At 49.8% G+C, this 14,907-nt stretch overlaps 1 pseudogene; it reads left to right on the forward strand.

Moving 5' to 3' along the window:
• Window positions 1-13,912: 13,912 nt before the first annotated feature.
• LOC101140976 (adipose-secreted signaling protein-like) lies at window positions 13,913-14,907 on the forward strand (annotated as a pseudogene).

Raw genomic sequence — 14,907 nt, forward strand, 5'->3', positions numbered from 1 at the left:
GGACCCTTCTGAGCGGACAGACCGCTCATTGGTCCCTTCACACCGCCAACGACCCCAGGCTGGACCCTTCTCCAGACCAAAGACGGCGCCTGGGGCGGGGAGAGACGGACCCCCTTCATGGAGACAGACACACGCTGACTCCGATTGACCCAGGTCCCCAACTTCCCCTCAGCATTAACTAGAACGCTCTCCCCTTTCCAGTGGAGGGCGTCCCATCCTTCTTCCCGGCCCTTCTTTTAACCCACTTCCCCTGGGAGTTTCCGGGACCCCTCCCCTCAATCCTCCCATCCCCGGGATCTCGGGAGACTGTTCCTCCCTCTCTGCTCAGCTGACCCTCCACTTGCCCCCATTTCTGAGGGAGGTAAGTTGGGGGAGAGTAAATTCTCTCTCCACTCCCGGCTCCTCCCGAGGCTGGATTTAACCTGGAAAGTGCTTTGAGAAGGCACCTCCTCCCCCACTCCCTCTGTAGTCTAGTCTAGTGCATTACGGAGCCCCTACCACCCACCCACCTCCAAGTTGCTCAGCTTCGACCATTCAGAGGAAAGAAGTTATGTTATTTGTGTGTGTTAAAAATGCGTGTGGAGGTTTTTATGGTTTTGTTTTGTTTTTTGACTCTAGTAGAGGGAGCAAACGCTTTGCCTTTCATTTGGCAAGAAGACCTGGAGGGAGAGAGGGCCCTCCCCACCTACACTCCCCTGCTGACCACAGCTAATGGACTAGCTCCGCTGGGCCCTGCGGCAGCTTAAGTTTCCATAGGAGAAGGGAGGTGGGGAGAGAGGGGATGTTGGCCCAGGCAAGCAGTTGTCCCTGGCTTCCCGCAACCTTCTCTCCTTCCCTCCCTCCACATTCTCTGCCTGAAACTATAGCATAGAAACCATCTCTCCACCTTCCACTTTATTTTTATTTATTTATTTATTTATTTATTTATTTATTTATTTATTTTTGAGACGGAGTCTCACTCTGTCGCCTAGGTCGGAGTGCAGTGGCGATCTCGGCCCACAGCAACCTCCGCCTCCCGGGTTCAAGAGATTCTCCTCCTCCCGAGTAGCTGGGGCTACAGGCACGCCACCACACCAGGCTAATTTTTGTATTTTTAGTAAAGACGAGGTTTCACCGTGTTGGCCAGGCTGGTCTCCAACTCCTGACCTCAAGCGATCTGCCCGCCTCGGCCTCCCAAAGTGTTGGGATTACAGGCGTGAGCCACCGTGCCCGGCCCACCTTCCACTTTAAAATAGAAATATCAGTTACTTCTCCCTGAGGTTGGCGCCAAGGCTCACGCCTATAATCCCAGCACTTTGGCAGGCTGAGGCGGGCAGATCACTTGAGGCTAGGAGTTCAAGACCAGCTTGGCCAACATGGTGAAATCCCATCTCTGCAAACAATATAAAAATTAGCCGGGCATGGCAGTGCACACCTGTGGTCCCAGCTACTTGGGAGGCTGAGGCAGAGAATTGCTTGAACTCAGGAGACAGGCCGAGATCGCCCTACTGCGCTCCAGACTGGGGGACAGAGTCTTTGTCTCAAAAAAAAAAAAATTACTCCTCCATGAGCCTATCACAGGAAATCTGAGGTGCACAGGGGCAGTTCCCCACCCCTTACTTTTCTCATTTCCACCCCAGCTGCTGGACCACAGGCCCCTTCTCCGTCTTGCTCTGCAGAGAAGGTAGGAACTTTAGAGCTAGAGCCAGCAGCCCATCCTCCAGGTCCCCAGAACTGCCCTCTCCCAGGCCCTTCTCTGTGACGTGACTGGCAGGATTATCCTTCTCCAGGGCCTGCCCAAGATGCATATCCTCTTCCTCCCCACTCAAGCTCCCTCAGGGCCTTCATCTCTGGCTCAAACCTCATAGTATCTGGGCAGGGCACCCTGCTGAGAGGGGCCTCTACGCTGGATCCATTCCTGGAAGCTATGCCCTCTAACTTGGCCCATATAGGCTCTGAGCTCTAGCAAACAGGCCCCCAGGGCTTCCCAGGCAGCCTTCATCCCTTCTCCCTGCTCACCTTGTCCTCCGACCCCAAGATTGTCAGGACTTGGGATATCAAGACTTGGGATATCTGGCAGGGCCCCTACAAGCCACTCTGGCTAGTCTGTACAGACACAGCTCTGCAGCAGGAGGTAACTGATCTAGAGCTGGATTTCAGTCTCCGTTTGCCTCCTCAGCAAGGCATAATCTGCACAACTGTGCTTAGTGGCCTTGATATTTGAAAGTCTGTATACTACAAAGATAGAGATCACCATGTCCATCCCTTTTTATCTTTTCTACCTAGACCAGAAAAAGGTACCTATCCCTTCTCTTCTGAGAAAATCCTGTGGAAGTAGCTTCCACAGGGAATCCCCATTGCCAGTTCCAGATATTACTCTGGGGGAAGTTCCTCCAACATCAAACCTCAATCCCTCCTGCTGCAGTGCCTTCTTTTTCTGGGCTCTGCCTCTGGACTCATGGTGTTATTTGATGCTTCGAGGCACTTTCAGATTCCATCCCCTGATGCAGCATTTGCTATAAATATGTCTGAAGGGTTTCTTGCTGACAATGCCCAGCAAGATCGCACCCTCCTTCCCAAATCAGGCCTCTGGACAGACTGGGGAGTCAGCTGTGGGTTCAAGACCTAACTCTTGCTCACTCTGGGACAGATAGTATGACTGCTGTGTGCATTTGGAGGTTCCTCCTGGTACCTGGGAAGGAGGGGAAGGTGAGAGGGCTGAGGTGATTGGCTTCATGCTCTTGCTGCCCAGAATCCGGCTCAGCCTAGCACATAGTAGGTGCTTGATAATATGTTTCTTTTAGTCTTAGATCCCAGTTTCCCCTCTGGGTCTGCTGATGCACATGATAGGTGATTCCAGTCTCACAGAACGGATTGCAGTGAGCAATGAGCCTGGAACATGAGTGGAACTCTAGGGCTGCCCCACATGGAGAAGGGGTATTGATGGCAGGATCTCTAGGGTGGCCAGGGGAATGTGGGGGCTGGCCTAGAATTTACCACCTTCTCTCCCTCACTAGAAGCAAGGAACTGCTCTCGCTAAATTCCTAAAGCTTTAGGACTCTGAATCACAGCACAGCACAGCACAGCCCAAGGGGTCAGTTCAAGTCCTTCCTCCACCCCCACACGTTTACAAGCTTTGTAAACATCAGAGGTTAGTCAGGGAAGCTGGGCTGAAAAGAGATGGAGGTGGGGGTTAGGATCCTTGGAAAAGGTTCTGCGATGTTTGACTCAGATTACAGGCACATGTGGTGGGAGTTCTTTGGGAAAAGAGTTCCCCAAGTGGGGGCAGCTGAAACATGCCAGCTGGAGCAGAGAGGACTTGGGCCTTTAGGAGGGTGGGGCTGCTGACGAGAGGCTGAGGGTGGCCTTGAGAAGGTCAGAGCCATGAGGGAAGAGGCTGACCCTGGCATGTACAGCTGGAGGGAGTGGGAGTGAGGCAATGTGTTTGGATTCTTCCTCTCTGCCCCTCTAGCTCATGGCAGTTTGCGTGTTCCTTTATCTCATGGGATCCCTGCTCTGAGCCCGCATCAGAGCCCCTCTCTAACAAAGAGGTGCCAGTGTCTGGCCTGCAGGCTGGTACCTTTCTACTTGCTCCCACTAGCCTCTGCCCCACCCTTGACTCCCACCCTTCTCAGTTTAAGGATCTGAGCTGTGGTAGCCATCTGTAGCTCAGGGTGAGGGCATGGTGCCTGCAACCTCCCTGGGAATGAATTATTGAAGACAGCGTTGTGCTAGCTGTTCACAGCTGCTGCCCCTTGGGCCCACCATTGCCTCTTACTGTGCTTCTCACTGTTGTAAGGGGGTGTGAGTCTTGGGGCCTCGGAAGAGGGTATTGGGGAGAGGCAGAGACTGAATAAGGTTGAGGAAGTGGGCCTTGGAGAGAAGCCTCCTGGGGTGGAGGGAGGTGGGCTGGCAAAGACTTGTGGCCCCTCATCATGGATCAGGAGGGTAGTCATAGGACAGAGGGAGCTGGCAACCACTTGGTTGCAACCAGGTTGGGAAGTGAGACTGGAAGACTTTTGACTGGAGTGGTTTCCCAGGGTTGGAAGTCTGGACTCTCATATGCTTCTGGGGTAACACAGAGCCAGAAGGAGTCTGGGTTTTTCCTTGAATGACCTGAAGTCAGCACCGGTAAGGGTCATTCAGGGATGCTCTGTGCAGAGAGGCCTCTGTCCCTTCCCTGCAAATAAGGTCTTGCATGTGTGGTGTGAGGAGTGCAGTTAGTGTCACGGTCCTAGACAGGCCTCATCTGGTACCTTGGAAAGAATGCAGGATTTAGAGCCTGAAGACCAGAGGGCAAGTCCTAATTCTGCCATTTGCTGGTTGTGGGCAAGCCATTTATTATCTCAGAAACTCAGTTTCTTACTTTTATTTTTTACTTAAAAAAATTTTTTTAAGACTAGTTAATTGCAAGAGTGAGAAGGGGGGAAGAGTAGAACAAGGAGTTTGATCTGACTCTGAACAATCAATTCAGATTGCTTGCTACCTTTGTACTAGCCTCAGTTTCTTTTCTTTTCTTTTTTTTTTTTTGAGTTGGAGTCTCACTGTGTCTCCCAGGCCGGAGTGCAGTGGAGTGATTTTGGCTCACTACAACCTCCACCTCCTGGGTTCAAGGGATCCTCCTGCCTCAGCCTCCCGAGTAGCTGGGACTACAGGTGTGTGCCACCACACCGGGCTAATTTTGTATATTTTTAGTAGAGATGGGGTTTCATCATGTTGGCCAGGCTTGTCTCAAACTCCTGACCTCAGGTGATCTGCCTGCCTCGGCCTCCCAAAGTGTTGGGATTACAGGTGTGAGCCACCATGCCTGGCCCCCACAACCTGTTGCTTATTATTTTCTTATTTCTTATTTATTATTTTTTTTTGAGAAGGAGTCTCACTCTGTTGCCCAGGCTGGAGTGTGATCTCGGCTCACCACTGCAAGCTCCGCCTCCCAGGTTCAAGCAATTCTCCTGCCTCAGCCTCCTGAGTAGCTGGGATTACAGGCGTGTGCCACCACGCCCAGCTAATTTTTTTGTATTTTAAGTAGAGACGGCGTTTCACCATGTTGGTCAAGCTGGTCTCGAACTCCTGACCTTGTGATCCGTCTGCCTTGGCCTCCCAAGTTCTTTTAAAACTGGAAAAGAACGATGGTGGCTTAACAAGAGGTTCTGTGAGAGCTCAAGAGGAACACTTGCGCTTCATGAGATGTAAATTGCTGTACCAAAGTTAGTTGTTATTGCGGGTAAGAATATTATAAACAGGGAAGCAGCACGTAGTGGAAAGAACCTGCACAGGGTCAGTGGCCTAGGTTTTGGCATCTGCCCTGTGACTAACCCATGGAAAGACCTCTTAGGTCCCTTCCACTTCTGAGATTAAATGACTTCTCAAAGGCCAATTAGTCAACGCTCGGATCTGGATTCAGACTCAGATCTTCAGAATCTACCTCCTGGGTTTTTTTCCATTACAGCCCGTGGGCCGGGTACTCTAGTCCACCCTGACCTTCCATGGGCTCAGCATGCTGGGACCTCCCCTGAAAGTCCCCCACACCCAGATACCACAGTGATTAGCATTTCATTCCTTTGTATTATGCATGGGAGGCGCATAATACAGGTGGATCCTCCCACCTAAGCCTCCCTAGTAGCTAGGGACTATAGGCACGTGCCACAATGCCTGGTTAGTTTTTTTTATTTGTTATGTTTTGTAGAGATGGGGTTTTACCATGTTGCCTGGGCAGGTCTCAAACCCCTGGGCTCAAGCAATCCTCCTGTCTCGGCCTCCCAAAGTGTTGGAATTACATTCGTGAGCCACTGTGCCCGGCCAATTTTCATTTAATCTAATCATAGTCTATATTTAAATCTCCCTGGTTGGCCCCAAAATGTCTTTTTTTTTGAGATGGAGTTTCACTCTTGTTGCCCAGGCTGGAGTGCAATGGCGCAATCTCAGCTCAATGCAACCTCCGCCTCCCGGGTTGAAGCCATTCTCCTGCCTCAGCCTCCTGAGTAGCTGGGATTAGGCGCGCGCCACCATGCTTGGCTAATTTTTGTATTTTTAGTAGCGACAGGGTTTCACCATGTTGGTCAGGCTGGTCTCGAACTCTTGACCTTGTGATCTGCCCTCCTTGGCCTCCCAAACTGCTGGGATTACAGGCATGAGCCACCATGCCTGGCCAGCAGCCTACTTTTAAGGAAGAGAGAGAGAGATCGCATAGAAGTCACAGTCTTTTTGTAACCTAATTTTGCAAGTGGCATCTGATCACTTTTGCTGCATTTTATTTCTTAGAATTGAGTCACTAGACCCAGCCCATGCCCAGAGTGTGGGAGTTACATAAGGGCCTGAATATCAGCAGTCAGAGATCATTGGAAGCTATTTCAGAGCTGCCTACCAGTATATTATAGGTAATATTCCATATTTTATCACATGAGAAGATACGTAGCATTTTATTTATATTATTATTATTATTTTTGAGATGGAGTTTCGCTCTTGTTGCCCAGGCTGGAGTGCAATGGCGCAATCTCGGCTCACTGCAACCTCCGCCGCCTAGGTTCAAGTGATTCTCCTGCCTCAGCCTCCTGAGTAGCTGGGATTACAGGCATGCGCCACCATGCTAGGCTAATTTTGTAGTTATAGTAGTGAAGGGGTTTCTCCATGCGTGAGCCACAGAGCCCAGCCTATTTTTATTATTTTTTTTGAGATAGAGTCTTGCTCTGTTGTCTAGGCCAGAGTGCAGTGGCACAATCTTGCCTCACAGCAGCCTCCTGGGTTCAAGTGATTCTCCTGCCTCAGTCTCCCAAGTAGCTGGGATTACAGGCACACACCACCACATCTGGCTAATTTTTGTATTTTTAGTACAGACAGGGTTTTTGCCATGTTGGCCAGGCTGGTCTCAAACTCCTGACCTCAAGTGATCCACCTGCCTCGGCCTTCCAAAGTGCTGGGATTACAGGCATAAGCCACTGCACCTGGCCAGATACATAGCAATTTAAAAGGGCCTTTCATATATATGTTATTTGAACTTTAACAACTCTGTGAAGGCAGATATTGTTACCTCCATTTTATCAATGAGAAAACAGCCTTGAAGAGAGCTTCCTTTTTCACCCTACCTAAAGTAGGCCCCTTCAGTTACCCTTTATCACACATTAATTTCCTGCAACACAGTTTTTAAAAAATAGACTCTTTTTTTTTGAGACAGTCTTGCTCTGTCGCCTAGGCTGGAGTGCAGTGGCGCAATCTCGGCTCACTGCAAGCTCCGCCTCCCGGGTTCATGCCATTCTCCTGCCTCAGCCTCCTGAGTAGCGGGGACTACAGGCGCCTGCCACCATGCTCCGCTAATTTTTTATATTTTTTAGTAGAGATGGGGTTTCACCGTGTTCGCCAGGATGGTCTCGATCTCCTGACCTTGTGATCTGCCTGCCTCAGCCTCCCAAAGTGCTGGGATTACAGGCATGAGCCACCACGCCCGGCCTAGCAGTTTTAAATTCACAGCAAAATTGAGCAGAAAGTCCAGAGTTCCCACATACTTCCTGCCCTGACACATGCACAGCCTACCCCCTATTAACATCCTGCAGCAGAGTGGTAAATTTGTTAAAATGAACCTACATTGACACATCACTGTCACAAGTCCACAATTTACACTAGGCAGGGGAGAGTTCTAGTTCTACCACTGAACTGCAAGTGCTACAGTTATACTAGGGTTCACTCTTGGTGTTGTACATTCTGTGGGTTTGGATAAATGTCTAAATGACATGTATCCACCATTATAGTATCACACAGATTAGTTTCACACTGCCCTAAAAATCCTCTGTGCTCTTCCTCTTCATCCCTCCCTACACTTAACCCTTGGCAACCATTGATGTTTTTACTGTTTCCAGTGTTTTGTGTTTTTCAGAATGTCCTATAGTTGGAGTCATGCAGTATGGTGTTTTTTTGTTTGTTTGTTTTTTTGAGACAGAGTCTTGCTCTGTCACCCAGGCTGGAGTGCAGTGGCACAATCTCAGCTCACTGCAAGCTCTGCCTCCCAGGTTCACGCCATTCTCCTGCCTCAGTCTCCTGAGTAGCTGGGACTATAGGCGCCAACCACCACGCCTGGCTAATTTTTTGTATTTTTAGTAGAGACGGGGTTTCACCGTAGTCTCGATCTCCTGACCTTGTGATCTGCCCGCCTCGGCCTCCCAAAGTGCTGGGATTACAGGCATGAGCCACCGCGCCCAGCCATCACGCAGTATGTTAACCAGATTCTGCGACACACTTTTCAGGCTGTATAATCTCATTCCTTTGTCTGCTTGTTTATTAGCTGCCTCTCTGGATGAGACTGCAAGTTGCCTGAGGGCAGGAACTTTGTCTGTCTTCTTTACTTATCACTGTTATTTCCAGTGCCTAGAATTGTGCCTGCCACCTAGTAAGCATTAATGAATGTTTGTTGAAAGGAAGAATGTTTCTGGCTGGGCACAGTGCTTCGTGCCTGTAATCTCAGCACTTTGGGAGGCTCAGGTGGGCGGATCACTTGAGGTCAGGAGTTCAAGACCAGCCTGGCCAACATGGTGAAACCCCGTCTCTACTAAAAATACAAAAATGAGCCGGGCATGGTGGCAGGCGCCAGTGATTCCAGTTACTCAGGAGACTGAGGCAGGAGAATCACTTGAACCTGGGAGGCAGAGGTTGCAATGAGACGAGATTGTGCCACTGCACTGCAGCCTGGGCGACAGAGCAAGACTCCACCTAAAAAAAAAAAAAAATAAGTTTTGAAGTTTGTCCTTGTCACATTCCAATTGGTTGGAATCCAGGTCTCCTTGACTTGACAGCCTAGACTGATCTGTTCATTACACCACACTGGGAAGGAAGAAAGGTGTGTCTGACGGGTCGGGTGGGAATAGAGCCCAGAGAAGGGAGACAGCAGGAGGAGTGACAACCAGAGAGGAGAGGAGGGGGCAAATGGCTTTTCTGTAAAACACACTTGGTCAAGGGGGCAGCTCAGAAGGCTCTCTTTTCCCCTTAGAATTCTGCCCCAAAGTGGGCATAGTCCTCTTGTCTTGGTCCTTCTCGACATACCAAGAGAGGCTCACTTTAAATGAGTGAGCAAAAAACTTTACCTAATACTAAGGAAACACAAAAAGAAAATAAACAATGAAAATACATGAACTCTAAAACAGCTCAGCGTTGTCTGAAGTGTAAAGTTTCCATTCTCACTCCCTGGACTCTCAGACTCGGGTCCTTTGTGTGTCTTGCCTCCTAGATAACTGCTGCCCAATTCCAAAGGGCTTTTCACAATTTTCCAGTCTCCTAGTTTCCCTGCCTCCCAGCTCCCAGCCTGTTTGCCAGGATGGGTATGGGGATACATTAAGACTTTTATTTATTTTTAAAAACATTTATTTTGAGGCAGGGTCTCACTCTGTTACTCTGGCTGGAGTACAGTGGTGCAATCATAGCTAACTGCAGCCTCAAACTCCTGAAGTCAGGCGATCCTCCTGCCTCAGCCTCCTGAGTAGCTGGGACTACAGGTGTGTGTCACCATGCCTGGCTAAAGACTTGTAGATGCACTAAGAACTCAAGAGACTACGATGATCCCCATGCAGTTGAAAACAACTTAATTCAACAAACAATTCAACTGTAAAAAAAAATTTAAGAATGCTAAAAATGTTCTGAAAATTTCCATGACAAATTTGACATTTTGGGGAAAATGTCAAGTATCACATTATTTCTAAATAAATATTCCTCAGTGCCCCTGCTTTGCTGGCACTTAACACTCAGAGTGCCTATTAGGTAGATACTCACTCTTCCCCCTATGCCTACCTCCATGGGAAATATGAAATACAGAGGAATCACAGTACACTGTTAATTTCCTCATTTGGAGTACTTTCCTGCTGGCATAAAAACTGTGAACGCTTGGCATCTCCCTAACTTTTTATCTTGAACATTTTTTAAATGTAGTTAATTAATTAAAAAGATTTTTTTTTTTTGAGACAGTGTTTCACTCTGTTGCCCAAGCTGGAGTGCAGTGGCGTGATCTCAGCTCACTGCAACCTCCGCTTCCTGGGTTCAAGCGGTTCTCCTGCCTCAGCCTCCTGAGTAGCTGGGACTATGGGCATGTGCCACCATACTCAGTTAATTTTTGTATTTTTGGTAGAGATAGTGTTTCACCATGTTGGCCAGGCTGGTTTCGAACTCCTGACCTCAAGTAATCTGCCTGCCTTGGCCTCCCAAAGTGCTGGGATTAAAGGCGTGAGCCACCATGCCCGGCCTTGAACATTTTTTTTAATTTTTAATTTTTTTAAGAAAGAGATGGAGTCTCGCCTTATTTCCCAGGCTGGTTTGGAACTCCTGAGCTCAAGCGATCTGCCCGCCTCAACCTCCCAAAGTGCTGGGATTACATGGTGCCTACCCATGAACATTTTAAAACCTACAGAAAAATTGCAAGAATAATACAATGAACACATAAACCTTTCACTTAGATTCACTGGTTGTTAACATTATCCCACATTTGCTTTATCACTATGTAGGTGTGTGTTTTTCCTGAACTATGTGAGAGTTAGTTGCAGACATTAACTTCCTTCCTAAAGACTTAATTCGGTATTTACCAAGAACAGGGGCATTTCTACATAACCACAAGATAATTATCACACTCAGGAAATCTAACAGTGATATACCATTATCTAACCTACATTTCCCCAAGTGTCCCAATAATGTCCTTATAGTTTTTTAAAAAAATCTGGGCTCTGATAAAGCATCATGTGTTGTATTTAATTGTGTCTCTCTAGTCTTATTAAAGTTTCCCAATTTTTTTCTTGCATAACTTTGATATTTTTGAAGAATGCAGGCTAATTGTCTTAGAGGTGTCCCTCAATTGGTTTCCTCAATTCAGGTTAAACATTCTTGGTAAGAATACCACATAGGTGGTCGGGTGAGGTGGCTCACGCCTGTAATCCCAGCACTTTGGGAGGCCGAGGCGGGTGGATCACGAGGTCAGGAGATCGAGACCATCCTGGCTAACACGGTGAAACCCCGTCTCTACTAAAAATACTAAAAATTAGCCGGGCGTTGTGGCGGGCGCCTGTAGTTCCAGCTACTCGGGAGGCTGAGGCAGGAGAATGGCGTGAACCCAGGAGGCGGAGCTTGCAGTGAGCCGAGATCGCGCCACTGCACTCCAGCCTGGGCGACAGAGCGAGACTCCGTCTCAAAAAAAAAAAAAAAAAAAAAAAAAAAAAAAAAAAAAAAGAACTTTGGAAGGCTGAGGTGGGCAGATCACCCGAGGTCAGGAGTTCAAGACCAGCCTGACCAACATGGTGAAACCCAGTCTCTACTAAAAATACAAAAAATTAGCCAGGTGTGGTGGTGCACACCTATAATCTCAGCTACTTGGGAGGCCGAGGAAGGAGAATTGCTTGAACTTGGGAGGTGAAGGTTGCAGTGAGCTATGATCGCGCCACTGCACTCCAGCTCTGGTGACAGGGCAGGACTCCCATCTTAAAAAGAATACTACGTAGGTGATGTTGTGTCCTTCCCAGTGCCTCACACTGGGGGCATATGATATCGGTTTGTCCCATTTTTGGCACTCTTAAATTCGATCACTTGGTTAAGGCAGTGTCTGTGGCATTTTTCTTATTTTTGAGACGGAGTCTTGCTCTGTTGCCCAGGCTGGAGTGCAATGGCATGATCTCGGCTTACTGCAACCTCTGCTTCCCAGATTCAAGCGATTCTCCTGCCTTAGCCTCCTGAGTAGCTGGGATTACAGGTGCATGCTACCACGCCCAGCTAATTTTCGTATTTTTAGTAGAGATGGGGTTTCGCCATGTTTGTCAGCCTGGTTTTCAACTCCTGACCTCAGCTGATCCACTCACCTTGGCCTCCCAAGGTGTTGAGATTACAGGCATGAGCCACCGTGCTGGGCCGGTGGTATTTTTCTTAATCACGGAGGATTTTTTTTTTTTTAATTTTTTATTTTTTATTGATCATTCTTGGGTGTTTCTCGCAGAGGGGGATTTGGCAGGGTTACAGGACAATAGTGGAGGGAAGGTCAGCAGATAAACAAGTGAACAAAGTTCTCTGGTTTTCCTAGGCAGAGGGCCCTGCGGCCTTCCGCAGTGTTTGTGTTCCTGGGTACTTGAGATTAGGGAGTGGTGATGGCTCTTAACGAGCATGCTGCCTTCAAGCATCTGTTTAACAAAGCACATCTTGCACCGCCCTTAATCCATTCAACCCTGAGTGGATACAGCACATGTTTCAGAGAGCACAGGGTTGGGGGTAGGGTCACAGATCAACAGGATCCCAAGGCAGAAGAATTTTTTCTTAGTACAGAACAAAATGAAAAGTCTCCCATGTCTACCTCTTTCTACACAGACACGGCAACCATCCGATTTCTCAATCTTTTCCCCACCTTTCCCCCCTTTCTATTCCACAAAACCGCCATTGTCATCATGGCCTGTTCTCAATGAGCTGCTGGGTACACCTCCCGGACGGGGCGGCTGGCCGGGCAGGGGGCTGACCCCCCCCCACCTCCCTCCTGGACTGGGCGGCTGGCCGGGCGGGGGGCTGACCCCCCCACCTCCCTCCCGGACGGGGCGGCTGGCCGGGCGGGGGGCTGACCCCCTCACCTCCCTCCCGGACGGGGCGGCTGGCCGGGCGGGGGGGCTCCAGGGAGGATGTTATCTTAGAAAGAAGGAAAGAAATGAGGATAACAAAGAGCAGAGGCAGATGTGGTGGCTCATACCTGTAATCCCATCACTTTGGAAGGCTGAGGTGGGAGGATTGCTTGAGCTCAGGGTTTGAGACTAGCCTAGGCAACAGAGCAAAACTCTGTCTCCACAAAAAAATTTTAAAAATTAGCCAGGCGGGCTGGGCATGGTGGCTCATGCCTGTAATCCCATCACTTTGGGAGGCTGAGGCGGGTGGATCACGAGGTCAGGAGACCGAGACCATCCTGGCTAACATGGTGAAACCCCGTCTCTACTAAAATACACACACACACACACACACACACACACACACACGAATTAGCCAGGCGTGACAGGAGGCGCCTGTAGTCCCAGCTACTCAGGAGGCTGAGGCAGGAGAATGGTGAGAACCTGGGAGGCGGAGCTTGCAGTGAGCCGAGATCGCGCCACTGCACTCCAGCCTGGGCGACAGAGCGAGACTCCGTCTCAAAAATAAAAAATAGGCCGGGCACGGTGGCTCATGCCTGTAATCCCAGCATTTGGGAGGCCAAGGCAGGTGGATCACCTGAGGTAGGGAGTTTGAGACCAGCCTGGCCAACATAGGGAAACCCCCTCTCTACTAAAAATACAAATATTAGCCGGGCGTGGTTGAGGGCACCTGTAATCACAGCTACTTGGGAGGCCGAGTAACGAGAATCGCTTGAACCCGGGAGGCAGACGTTGTAGTGAGCCGAGATCGTGCCACTGCACTCCTGCCTGGGCGACAAGAGCGAGAGTCCATCTCAAAATAAATAAATAAATAAAAATTAGCCAAGTGGCTGGGCACAGTGGCTCACGCTTGTAATTCCAGCACTTTGGGAGGCCAAGGCAGGCGGATCACCTCAGGTAGGGAGTTCGAGACCAGCCTGACCAACATGGAGAAACACCGTCTCTACTAAAAATACAAAAATTAGCGGGGCGTGGTGGCAAGCGCCTGTAATCCCAGCTACTCGGGAGGCTAAGGCAGGAGACTCGCTTGAACCCAGGAGGCGGAAGTTGCATTGAGCCGAGATCGCGCCATTGCATTCCAGCCTGGGCAACAAGAGGGAAACTCCATCTCAAAAAAAAAAAAAAAAAAAAAAGCTAGGCATGGTGGCACTTGCCTGTAGTTCCAGCTAATTGGGAAGCTGAGAGGAGAAGATCGCTGGAGCCCAGGAGCTCGAGGCACCTCTGCACTCCAGCCTGGGCAACAGCGATGATACCCTGTCTCTAAACAAACAAACAAACACAAACAAACAAAACAAAGAGGAGAGGCCCAGAAAGGAAAAGCTGTGATTGTTCATAGTTTTTCCTGGGGACATGACTGCATGACGTGACTAGGCAATTCCTGCTCCTTGCTGCAAAGGCAGTGAGCCTTGGATCCAGTCTGAAGCAAGCCCAGTAGTAATTGAAAATCTTCCTCTTCTTCGCTTCTCTTTTCCCAAGCTCCAGTCCTAAACTAAGGACTGAGTTCCAACTGACTGAAAACCAGATTAAAAGAGGAGCCTTGCTCCCTTCCTTGTGCTCAGCGTTGAGACCCTGCCGCCGCCTCAGCGGTCGTCCCTGCCCTGTCCGCCCCGGGCTGCATCCTGCAAGGCTCCTGCTGTTGTCCCCGGAGCATGGGAGGCTGCTGGGCATGAGTGGCTTGGTCCTGCGGAAGCTGCGTGGCAGGGAGGGGGTCCATGGCTGCAGCCAACAAGGGCAGCAAGCCCAGATTCCGGAGTATCCACTTTGTGACAGGCCACAATGCAGAGGGCTCCCAAAGCCACGTCCACTTTGATGAGAAGTTGCAGGACTCGGTGGTCATGGTCATCCAGGAGAGGGACAGCAGCTTTCTGGTCAAGGTTCCTGAAGATCCTGCACAGGTATGAGATTACCTTTGCTCCGCCCCAGTGCACAGGCTGAGCAAGGACGTCCGCCAGGCACTTGTCCCCAGCCTGCACCTGAAGCTTCTCAGCGTCCTACCCTTCCCTGAAGGTTATATTGTCAAGTGCGAGTACTAGGCGCACAAAGAAGGGGTCCTCAAAGAGGGGATGCTACTAGTCTGGGAAGGTGGCACCAGCACCTGCGTGCGTGGGAGGTGCAAGCCTGCATCATGGGCTGACGCCATGGCACGTGCATGCTGCTGGACGGTGTCAAATGTGTGGGTGCCAAGCTGGAATACCACTCGGAGCACAGCGACTGGCATGGCTTTGACTGAGGCCCGAGGCCCTGCCTGCCCTGGGCTGCTCAGCCTTAAACCCTGCCTTGTTCCCCCATACCCGACATGCTGCCTGATGGTGTG

Source organism: Gorilla gorilla, chromosome 10, assembly GCF_029281585.2.
Source record: "Gorilla gorilla gorilla isolate KB3781 chromosome 10, NHGRI_mGorGor1-v2.1_pri, whole genome shotgun sequence".
Taxonomy (NCBI): domain Eukaryota; kingdom Metazoa; phylum Chordata; class Mammalia; order Primates; family Hominidae; genus Gorilla; species Gorilla gorilla.